Source organism: Coregonus clupeaformis, chromosome 16 (genome assembly GCF_020615455.1).
Source record: "Coregonus clupeaformis isolate EN_2021a chromosome 16, ASM2061545v1, whole genome shotgun sequence".
NCBI classification, from domain to species: domain Eukaryota; kingdom Metazoa; phylum Chordata; class Actinopteri; order Salmoniformes; family Salmonidae; genus Coregonus; species Coregonus clupeaformis.
The window spans coordinates 47,740,623-47,753,342 of NC_059207.1; positions in this window are offsets into that span (position 1 = coordinate 47,740,623).

Consider the following 12,720-nt stretch of genomic DNA (forward strand, 5'->3'; position numbering starts at 1 on the left):
TAGTCAGCCACCAATTGTGCAAGTTCTCCCACTTAAAAAGATGAGAGAGGCCTGTAATTTTCATCATAGGTACACGTCAACTATGACAGACAAATTGAGAATTTTTTTCTCCAGAAAATCACATTGTAGGATTTTTAATGAATTTATTTGCAAATTATGGTGGAAAATAAGTATTTGGTCACCTACAAACAAGCAAGATTTCTGGCTCTCACAGACCTGTAACTTCTTCTTTAAGAGGCTCCTCTGTCCTCCACTCGTTACCTGTATTAATGGCACCTGTTTGAACTTGTTATCAGTATAAAAGACACCTGTCCACAACCTCAAACAGTCACACTCCAAACTCCACTATGGCCAAGACCAAAGAGCTGTCAAAGGACACCAGAAACAAAATTGTAGACCTGCACCATGCTGGGAAGACTGAATCTGCAATAGGTAAGCAGCTTGGTTTGAAGAAATCAACTGTGGGAGCAATTATTAGGAAATGGAAGACATACAAGACCACTGATAATCTCCCTCGATCTGGGGCTCCACGCAAGATCTCACCCCGTGGGGTCAAAATGATCACAAGAACGGTGAGCAAAAATCCCAGAACCACACAGGGGGACCTAGTGAATGACCTGCAGAGAGCTGGGACCAAAGTAACAAAGCCTACCATCAGTAACACACTATGCCGCCAGGGACTCAAATCCTGTAGTGCAAGACGTGTCCACCTGCTTAAGCCAGTACATGTCCAGGCCCGTCTTGAAGTTTGCTAGAGTGCATTTGGATGATCCAGAAGAGGATTGGGAGAATGTCATATGGTCAGATGAAACCAAAATAGAACTTTTTGGTAAAAACTCAACTCGTCGTGTTTGGAGGACAAAGAATGCTGAGTTACATCCAAAGAACACCATACCTACTGTGAAGCATGGGGGTGGAAACATCATGCTTTGGGGCTGTTTTTCTGCAAAGGGACCAGGACGACTGATCCGTGTAAAGGAAAGAATGAATGGGGCCATGTTGTTCACTAATTTACTCCAAGTAGGGAAAGGATGGTGGGGTTGAAAAGTAATAAAGGGGAATGTGTATATATAAAAAATAAATAAAAACATGGGGGATTGGAAGTGATGCAGACAATTACATTGATAGAAGATACAATCTATCTGCAATATTAAGCTGATCCATCCCCCCAATAAAAAAAATAAATAAAAAAAAAATAAAATAAAAAGAATGAATGGGGCCATGTATCGTGAGATTTTGAGTGAAAACCTCCTTCCATCAGCAAGGGCATTGAAGATGAAACGTGGCTGGGTCTTTCAGCATGACAATGATCCCAAACACACCGCCCGGGCAACGAAGGAGTGGCTTCGTAAGAAGCATTTCAAGGTCCTGGAGTGGCCTAGCCAGTCTCCAGATCTCAACCCCATAGAAAATCTTTGGAGGGAGTTGAAAGTCCGTGTTGCCCAGCGACAGCCCCAAAACATCACTGCTCTAGAGGAGATCTGCATGGAGGAATGGGCCAAAATACCAGCAACAGTGTGTGAAAACCTTGTGAAGACTTACAGAAAACGTTTGACCTGTGTCATTGCCAACAAAGGGTATATAACAAAGTATTGAGAAACTTTTGTTATTGACCAAATACTTATTTTCCACCATAATTTGCATATACATTCATTAAAAATCCTACAATGTGATTTTCTGGAGAAAAAAAATCTCATTTTGTCTGTCATAGTTGATGTGTACCTATGATGAAAATTACAGGCCTCTCTCATCTTTTTAAGTGGGAGAACTTGCACAATTGGTGGCTGACTAAATACTTTTTTCCCCCACTGTACCTTTTCAATGTGGAATGATGACAGACAGGAAAACAAAGCCATCATCTTGGGAGGTAATCAAAGCTAGCTCTCTGGCAGTCAGAATAACTCTTTTCTGACAGTAATCTCCTGCCAAATCCCTGGTTTGACCAGATAAGTCTGCTGCTGTTTAATAACCAGTGGATGGAGAGAGTGGTAGAACCTTGATGGGCATCCTTCCTCACAACATTCTGTCGTCCTTTGGCTCACTGCGCACACTGGTACGCACACACACTTGCACATAGTCACAAATGACACATTGTAATACAATTACATTATCTTGGCACCTTTGTGACGCAGGCTGTCCTTGTCTGGCTGCCCACTCCGAGGGAGGGAGATGGAGGAGAGTGCAGTGTGGATATTCTACTATGGATTAATGTTCTTACACCCTCTGATATGATTCCAGCAGGCCTCTGACCCTTCTCCCTGGTGACTGAGATTAGTTATTCTTCCAGTATCTAATTCAGACTGGAATAATACTTGTCCAGGTCAGTCTGTATGAGATGCTCACTGCTTATAATAATATAATAATAATATGCCATTTAGCAGACGCTTTTATCCAAAGCGACTTACAGTCATGCGTGCATACATTTTTACGTATGGGTGGTCCCGGGGATCGAACCCACTACCCTGGCGTTACAAGTGCCATGCTCTACCAATTGAGCTACTGGCCAAAGGAAATCTGAAGTGGAGATCCTTTGTAGCTCAGTTGGTAAAGCAAGGTGCTTGTAATGCCAAGGTAGTGGGCTCGATTGCCAGGATCAGCTATACATAAAATGTATGCACGCGTGACTGTAAGTTGCTTGCGTCTGCTAAATGGCATATATTAAATTGTTATATTATTGAATACTTTTTCACTCCAGGTTTATTCTGTTCTGAACTAGTGTTTAGATAGACTCCAGCAGAGCAGATGAAACATTGGTGCTTTACAGTATTTTGACCTGACCTGTTTGACCCCCCCCCCCAGCACTTAAAGGGGAGTGAGAAAACAAAATCCAGAAAAACGCATGTCAAAAATGTTATAAATTGATTTGCATTTTAATGAGGGAAATAAGTATCTGACCCCCTCTCAATCAGAAAGATTTCTGGCTCCCAGGTGTCTTTTATACAGGTAACGAGCTGAGATTAGGAGCACACTCTTAAAGGGAGTGCTCCTAATCTCAGTTTGTTACCTGTATAAAAGACACCTGTCCACAGAAGCAATCAATCAATCAGATTCCAAACTCTCCACCATGGCCAAGACCAAAGAGCTCTCCAAGGATGTTAGGGACAAGATTGTAGACCTACACAAGGCTGGAATGGGCTACAAGACCATCGCCAAGCAGCTTGGTGAGGTGACAACAGTTGGTGCGATTATTCGCAAATGGAAGAAACACAAAATAACTGTCAATCTCCCTCGGCCTGGGGCTCCATGCAAGATCTCACCTCGTGGAGTTGTAATGATCATGAGAACGGTGAGGAATCAGCCCAGAACTACAGGGGAGGATCTTGTCAATGATCTCAAGGCAGCTGGGACCATAGTCAACAAGAAAACAATTGGTAACACAGTACGCCGTGAAGGACTGAAATCCTGCAGCGCCCGCAAGGTCACCCTGCTCAAGAAAGCACATATATACAGGCCCGTCTGAAGAATGCTGCCTATGACCCCAAGAACACCATCCCCACCGTCAAACATGGAGGTGGAAACATGATGCTTTGGGGGTGTTTTTCCGCTAAGGGAACAGGACAACTTCACCGCATCAAAGGGACGATGGACGGGGCCATGTACCGTCAAATCTTGGGTGAGAACCTCCTTCCCTCAGCCAGGGCATTGAAAATGGGTCCTGGATGGGTATTCCAGCATGACAATGACCCAAAACACACGGCCAAGGCAACAAAGGAGTGGCTCAAGAAGAAGCACATTAAGGTCCTGGAGTGGACTAGCCAGTCTCCAGACCTTAATCCCATAGAAAATCTGTGGAGGGAGTTGAAGGTTCGAGTTGCCAAACGTCAGCCTCGAAACCTTAATGACTTGGAGAAGATCTGCAAAGAGGAGTGGGACAAAATCCCTCCTGAGATGTGTGCAAACCTAGTGGCCAACTACAAGAAACGTCTGACCTCTGTGATTGGCAACAAGGGGTTTGCCACAAAGTACTAAGTCTTGTTTTGCAGAGGGGTCAAATACTTATTTCCCTCATTAAAATGCAAATCAATTTATAACATTTTTGACATGCATTTTTCTGGATTTTGTTGTTGTTATTCTGTCTCTCACTGTTCAAATAAACCTACCATTAAAATTATTGACTGATCATGTCTTTGTCAGTGGGCAAACGTACAAAATCAGCAAGGGATCAAATACTTTTTTCCCTCACTGTAGGTGGGGTGGGGGAGCAACAACTGTCAAGGAAACCTTATAATATAATATAGGCTCCAAACAAAAGACATGAATGGACAGTCTCTGAATGCCATCAGTGCCATTGTCTCATGGGGCTTAAATGTTTTTTGTCTTTGTCATTGCTGCAATAGCTGGTATAGCCCACTCTCTACTTGTGTCTATTATTGGGTTGCAGGTCAGTGTATTGATGGCGAGTGTACAAAGATGGCTTTATCATTGACGTGTATTTCTTTTTAGTGTGCATTCTGTCAATGGGGTCAGAGTCCCTGTGACCCCTCTATCCCCCTGGCTGTCAGATTAGGCAAATCCATCAGTTTATCCCAAACCCTGCAGACCCAACAAACCACAACCGTTGCCTCATACCACTACACTGACCACGCAGGCAGCACACACACACACACACACACACACACACACACACACACACACACCTAGGCTCGAATGACACTTTGCAATACAATTACAACATGCCCTTGGGAAATAAACATTGAGTACACGACTCTATCATTTCTGGGCTTTGAATCACCACTGCAGATGCTTGCTATTGGCATTATCCCTAATATGTTTAGAGACTCACACTCACAACAGTCGTGCCAGATCGCACACTCTTAATCAAACGACTGGTCTGCCGACGTATTCGTCTTATGTGGTTTCAACAGGCTTCCCGTTGCGACGACGACCACGAGGATCCATTTGCTAGCCCCGGCCCGCTAGCACACGCAATCAACAGCCGTGCCTCCTGCTCGCCTGTGCCGTAGCAGCCACCGAACTGCTCCCGGACTCACCTATTATGATCACTCAGCTATACAGCTGATGCCTGCTGGACTGTTCCTTTATACGGTACCCCATCCTGTTTATCTGTTTAGCCTCAGCCCAAACTTTCGTCGCCATTACCAGCTGTTGTCTTAGCTCTCTCGAATAACACCTGTGATTGCTTTATGCCTCTCTCCCATGTCAATATGCCTTGCTTATTGCTGTTTCTGTTAGTTCGTATTGTACTATTTCACTGTAGAGCCACGAATTCCGCTCAACCTGCCTCAGATAGCTCCTTTGTCACACCCCCCATACACGCGGAGACCGGCTCAATCGGTGCCTCCAGTGATGCTATCTCTTTCATCGTTACCCAACGCTTAGGTTTACCTCCACTGTACTCATATCCTTCCATATCCTTGTCTGTACATAATGACCTGAATCTATTCTACAACGCCCAGAAATCTGCCCGTTTTATTCTCTGTACCCAACGCACGAGAAGACCAGTTCTTAAAGCCTTTATTCGTATCCTTATTCTATTCCTCCTCTGTTCCTCTGGTGATGTAGAGGTTAACCCAGGCCCTGTAGCCCCCATTATCACTCCTACTCCCCAGGCGCTATCATTTGTTGACTTCTGTAACCGTGAAAGCCTTGGTTCTTGCATGTTAACATCAGAAGCCTCCTCCCTAAGTTAGAGTTATTCACTGTGTTAGCACACTCCACCAACTCTGATGTTCTAGCAGTGTCTGAATCCTGGCTTAGGAAGGCCACCAAAAATTCAGACATTTCCATCCCCAACTACAACATTTTCTGTCTAGATAGAACTGCCAAAGGGGGCGGAGTTGCAATCTACTGTAGAGATAGAGCTCTGCAGGCTATCATACTATCCAGGTCTGTGCCCAAACAGTTTGAGCTCCTACATCTAAAAATCCACCTTTGAGGAAATACGTCTCTCACTGTTGCCACTTGCTACAGACCCCCCTCAGCCCCCAGCTGTGCCCTGGACACCATATGTGAATTGATTGCCCCCCATCTATCCTCAGAGTTCGTACTGCTTGGTGACCTGAACTGGGATATGCTTAACACCCCGGCCGTCCTACAATCTAAACTAGATGCCCTCAATCTCACACAAATGATCAAGGAACCTACCAGGTACAACCCTAAATCCGTAAACATGGGCACCTCATAGATATCATCCTGACTAATTTACCCTCTAAATACACCTCCGCTGTCTTCAACCAGGATCTCAGTGATCACTGCCTCATTGCCTGCGTCTGTAATGGGTCCGCGGTCAAACGTCCACCCCTCATCACTGTCAAACGCTCCCTAAAACACTTTAGCGAGCAGGCCTTTCTAATTGACCTGGCCGGGGTATCCTGGATGTATATTGACCGCATTCGTCAGTAGAGGATGCCTGGTTGTTCTTTAAAAGTGCTTTCCTCTCCATCTTAAATAAGCAATTCAGAACTAAGAACAGATATAGCCCCTGGTTCTCCTCAGACTTGACTGCCCTTGACCAGCACAAAAACATCCTGTGGCGTACTGCATTGGCATCGAACAGCCCCCGCGATATGCAACTTTTCAGGGAAGTCAGGAACCAATATACACAATCAGTTAGGAAAGCAAAGGCTAGCTTTTTCAAACATAAATTTGCATCCTGTAGCACTAACTCCAAAAAGTTTTGGGACACTGTAAAGTCCATGGAGAAAAAGAGCACCTCCTCCCAGCTGCCCACTGCACTGAGGCTAGGAAACACTGTCACCACCGATAAATCTACGATAATTTAGAATTTCAACAAGCATTTTACTACAGCTGGCCATGCTTTCTACCTGGCTACCCCTACCCCGGCCACCAGCTCTGCACCCTCCGCTGCAACTTGCCCTTTCTTTCTAAAATTAGCCACCGAAATTGTCGCAACCCCTATTACTAGCCTAATCAACCTCTCTTTCGTATCATCTGAGATCCCCAGAGATTGGAAAGCTGCTGCGGTCATCCCCCTCTTCAAAGGGGGTGACACTCTAGATCCAAACTGTTACAGACCTATATCCATCCTGCCCTGCCTTTCGAAAGTTTTTGAAAGCCAAGTTAACAAACAGATCACAGACCATTTCGAATCCCACCGTACCTTCTCCGCTATGCAATCTGGTTTCCGAGCTGGTCATGGGTGCACCTCAGCCACGCTCAAGGTCCTAAACGATATTATAACCGCGGTTGATAAAAGACAGTACTGTGCAGCCGTCTTCATCGACCTGGCCAAGGCTTTCGACTCTGTCAATCACCGCATTCTTATTGGCAGACTAAATAGCCTTGGTTTCTCAAATGACTGCCTCGCCTGTTTCACCAACTACTTCTCAGATAGAGTTCACTGTGTCAAATCGGCCACAGGGTTCAATTCTCGGGCCGACTCTATACTCTGTGTATATCAATGATGTCGCTCTTGCTGTTGGTGACTCTCAGATCCACACCATTTTGTATACATCTGGCCCTTCATTGGACACTGTGTTAACAAGCCTCCAAACAAGCTTCAATGCCATACAACACTCCTTCCGTAGCCTCCAACTGCTCTTAAACGCTAGCAAAACTAAATGCATGCTCTTCAATCGAACGCTGCTTGCACCCGCCCACCCGACTAGAATCACTACTCTCGGCGGGTCTGACTTAGAGTATGTGGACAACTACAAATACCTAGGTGTCTGGTTAGACCGTAAACTCTCCTTCCAGACTCACATTAAGCATCTCAAATCCAAAGTTAAATCACAACAAAGCCTCCTTCACTCATGCTGCCAAACATGCCCTCGTAAAACTGACTATCCTACATGACTTTGGCAATGTAATTTACTAAATAGCCTCCAACACTCTACTCAGCAAATTGGATGTAGTCTATCACAGTGCCATCCGTTTTGTCACCAAAGCCCCATATACTACCCACCATTGGCTGGCCCTCACTACATATTCGTCGCCAAACCCACTGGCTCCAGGTCATCTATAAATCACTGCTAGGCAAATCCCTGCCTTATCTTAGCTCATTGGTCACCATAGCAACACTCACCCGTAGTATGCGCTCCAGCAGGTATATCTCACTGGTCATCCCCAAAGCCAACACCTCCTTTGTCCGCCATTCCTTCCAGTTCTCTGCTGCCAATGACTGGAACGAACTGCAAAAATCTCTGAAGCTGGAGACTCTTATCTCCCTCACTAACTTTAAGCATCAGTTGTCAGAGCAGCTTACCGCTCACTGCACCTGTACACAGCCCATCTGTAATTAACCCACCCAACTACCTCATCCCCATATTGTTATTCATTTTGCTCATTTGCACCCCAGTATCTCTATTTGCACATCATCTTTTGCACATCTATCACTCCAGTGTTAATACTAAATTGTAATTATTTTTACACTATGGCCTATTTATTGCCTTACCTCCATAACTTACTACATGTGCACACACTGTATATAGATTTTCTATTGTGTTTTTGACTGTATGTTTTTTTTGTTTATCCCATATGTAACTCTGTGTTGTTGTTGTTTTTATCGCACTGCTTTGCTTTATCTTGGCCAGGTCGCAGTTGTAAATGAGAACTTGTTCTCAACTGGCTTACCTGGTTAAATAAAAGTGAAATAAATAAAAAATACCATACCCCGCTCAAAGGGACTTCAATTTTTTGACTTGCCCATTCACCTCTCAGAATTGCACACATACACGATCCATGTCTCAAGTCTTAAAAATCTCCTCCCCTTCATCTACACTGATTGAAGTAGATTTAACAAGTGACATCAATAAGGAATCATAGCTTTCACCTGGTCAGTCTATGTCATGGAAAGAGCAGGTGTTCTTAATCTTTTGTACACTCAGTGTACGTCTGTCCCTCATTTTAAGGTCAGCCCTGTTACGTGAACTGAACCCTCATTTTAATATGGTGAAACTATTCCTTTTAAAATATTTATTTAAAAAGAAACATTGAACATCTGTTGTACACAACAAGCTTCCATTCCTCCTGTCACAAGGGGATTTATGGCTGACGCACCGGTGCGTCAATCTAGGTAACATATCAAAATCCACTAGAGATATCTGCATGGGCTGTGTCTCAATCCACCACATCCGCCTATGCCTGCCTTCCGCATCTGCAGTGGAAGGTGGCCGAGCTACAGTGGTTTTTGTCAGACCATGAGACATCCCGAAAATCAGTCTTCTCATGAAAACAGGACTCTTCTGAAGTCGTTACCGTTACTGTTACCGTTACTGTTTGTAGCATCCGAACCGTTTGGGCTACAAACTAACTAATGTTCTCACCAACATGATGGTGTTCTGCATTTTGCTCTATGACCACCACAAGTGTCACGGGACTCATCTGAAGGTAACCGATACTAGTGTAAAAATTGAATGGAAGTATGGAGGTAGTTTTGTGCCTACCCCAAAAAAGGGGTTAAATATGTACAAAAAAATATATATATATTTCCTGTGCTTTCTTTTATCTCCTAGATATAGGACAGACACTTCAAAACCTTATTCCTCATCTTTTTATTTAACCTCTTGAGATGGGAAAACTAGTTTTTTATGAAGTTGAACATGTGTTCTTTATGACAGAATGTTAAAATTAGGTGAATATATATATATATATATATATATATATATATATATATATATATATATATATATATATATATATATATATATTAGTAGAAGGACCTTTCTGTCTCATAGTGATTAGGTATCGTAGAATATAAAGGATCTGTTAAGAGAGACAGAGGACGTGACTGACCATCCCATCCCTCCACTGAGAAAAAAATTAGGTAAAGTAGGGACCTTGCTGTGAATGAGTGGGCTTGAGTGGAGTTGATAGTCTGTATGAGGAGGAGGAGGGTCTCATGGGATCAGAGGGACGAGGTAGTGCACATCAGACAGGATCAGTTGTTTTTAAGGAAGAAAGAAAGATAAACAGAATGGCTACTGGCCAGTAACATACAGTTGGTTTTGGTACAGCTACTTCATGAGCACCTGGCAAATCAAAGCAACTGGGATAGGAACATTTCAAAGGAGCCTTTTGAGTGAAAGCATGGAGATACTATAGACATTGTAGGTCAGTAGTGCAGCATTCAAAGGAAATTGCTTTCAAAGTGGTACTGCTTTTCAAAAATAGCATTTATCCCAACAGAAAAGGAACTGCAGACCGCAAAGTGAATGCATGTGAATCACAAATTTCATTTACCAATCTCATAGATTTAAAAAAAGCATCCTCTTTACACATTGACAGCAGTGAGTTGTTTTCAGTTTCTCTCTTTCAGTACAACAAAGTTTCCATTTCGAGGTTCACTAACTTGCTGAACTGGAGCAGGAGAAAGGAAGACACCAGCGTTTGCCCAGAAAGAGGGCCTGTCATTTGCTGCTGAGTCACTCACAGCCGTCTCCTGTCTCTCCTGTCTCAATGGGCCTTTTGTTGCTGCCTGCTGTTGGACCTGATGGAAATGGCTGGCCTGAGCTCGCAGTTGAAGTGCTGCAGGGTGTGTGTAGCACAGGAGGTTGGTGGCACCTTAATTGGGAGGACGGGCTCGTGGTAATGTCTGGAGCAGAATGAGTGGGATGGCATCAAATACATCAAACACATGGTTTCCATGTGTTTGATGCCATTCCATTGACTCCGTTCCAACCATTGTTATGAGCCGTCCTCCCCCCAGCAGTCTCCACTGGTGTAGATAGGGGTGTGGGATGTGTGTATGTCTCACACACTAATTATGAGGTGTTTTTGATAGAGGTGTAGGCTGTGACTATGCGGGAGTGCTGTAGGTGCATGTCTGTACATGTGGGTGAGACTGTGTTCTGGATGTCAAGGTGACTTTGGTTAAAGTCTGGTGATGGTGTCTGGGAGCACATGAGCTGAGAGGGGCCTGCTATAAAACAGAGAGAAGATTAAAATACATGCCATAAGAAAACAAAACAATGTCTATGAGGAGAGAGTTGTGAGATAATGAATGAATGGTATGAATGAAATAAATAACGACAATCATTTTTTCTCATGAAGGAAGATCTCAGGAAAGACAGCCTGTCTAGCTGCTGATGGTGATGGATCATTGTAGAAGTAGAGATGAGGTTATCCCATTGTTTCCTTGGCCTGCATCTCTCAAAGCCAAATGGAGATGTTGGACATTACTGAGAATATCCTGCCCCCTTCTGGTTAAAATGGGAATCTGGGAAATGCATGGTATTGACTTTAACGTTTTATTTTCTGTTCAGATAATAACCACGATTACACCTTGCTGGTGCATTTGTGGTTCCATATGTAAAGCCTCAGTGACTCGGATAAAATTTGATTAGGGAATAATTTGACCATCATGACATGCCCTTGCTTAGACACACCCCAAATTACAATCTGCAGCAATTTTAGAATAGCATATAGTTCAAGAGATCAATATCTCATGAATCTTCAAGCGCAAGGCTGGACCATCAACAGTAAAAGTGTTAGTCACAAAACTACTAGTCACAACTCGTTTAAAATGTGTGAATATCTTCCTGAATACTTTAAAATGCAAAAGTGATTGTAAATGCAAATTCAAAATGTGTTGAATGTTTACTATATGGGATAATATCGCTATTGGGCTATGTATTCTGATTAGGCGAGTTTGTAATGTGCATTAGGCTACCGGCAGCGTGAGTCCAAATGGTCTCAAATCGTGATGAGACTTTTCCGCGGGTGGACAAAAATACGACTGTAAGGCTTGGGACCTGCTAAGATTGCAATTATCGGCTAGATTGCGGCTGTGTACAGAGCATGGAGATGCTTGTTCTGATCTACATCTACTCTGGTGTTTAGAAGTCCTGATCGAACCGTAGAAAAGCTGCAGTCCCCTGACAGCTCTGGGCGCGTGGTTGTTTTACCCTCTAAAGGGGCGTGGTCGGTGTCCTGGATCAGGGCCAAGGCCAGATCCAGCGGCTCGAGGCAATGCGCGAGAGGAAGACAGCGATGCACCACCAATAACCCTCTCTCGTGCTGAATCATCACCCAAAAGTGGTTTGTGATTCTGGAAAATGTCTGCTGGACTGGCCAATTTCACAGGCGTATGTTTTCAATGTAGTATATGCTAAACTTGATAATAGGTGTTAGGCTATTAAGTGACATGCATTGATTTAATTATATGTGTGGGCATGGGGGAGTCATGCAAACAGGCCTTTGTGTCTGTGTCTCATCCTGTATTCAGACACTGCGGTGGTCGGGCACGAAAGGTGCATGGCTGCAGACTGCAATACAGCAGTACGGTTTAGACACACTCACTCCTGGCACACAGTTCACATGCATCGATCCCATGCCTGGACTGCTGGGACAGCACGGCAAAACTGTAATGACAGTGTTTACTGTGATTGGATAACCTGCATGGAAATAGTTTCACAAAACTTCATCAGAAATAGTCTAGGCTATGTCAATTAGGCCTATTATGTCCAATGTTGGCCTCAGTATTAGCATTTAATAGTGAAGTAGTTTTCCACATATTAGTAGGCCTAGCCTATTGGTGTTATTATGATTAACTATTTATATGTCCCCTATAAGTCATCGTTTTATGTTCTCTCATTGACCAAAGGTCTATCTTGTCATGTCTGTACAGCATGGATTAGCCTGAAATACGTACAAGTTGCCTGCCTGAAATACGACAAGGAGCAGCATGAATGAATTCGTGTTCCCCTGATAATAGCTCTTTTTGCAGGAGCTTGCAGGTTTCCCTTACCCTGCTGCCGCCCCTGCGTCAAATGATGCTCGAGTTTCATCACTATAAAAGCA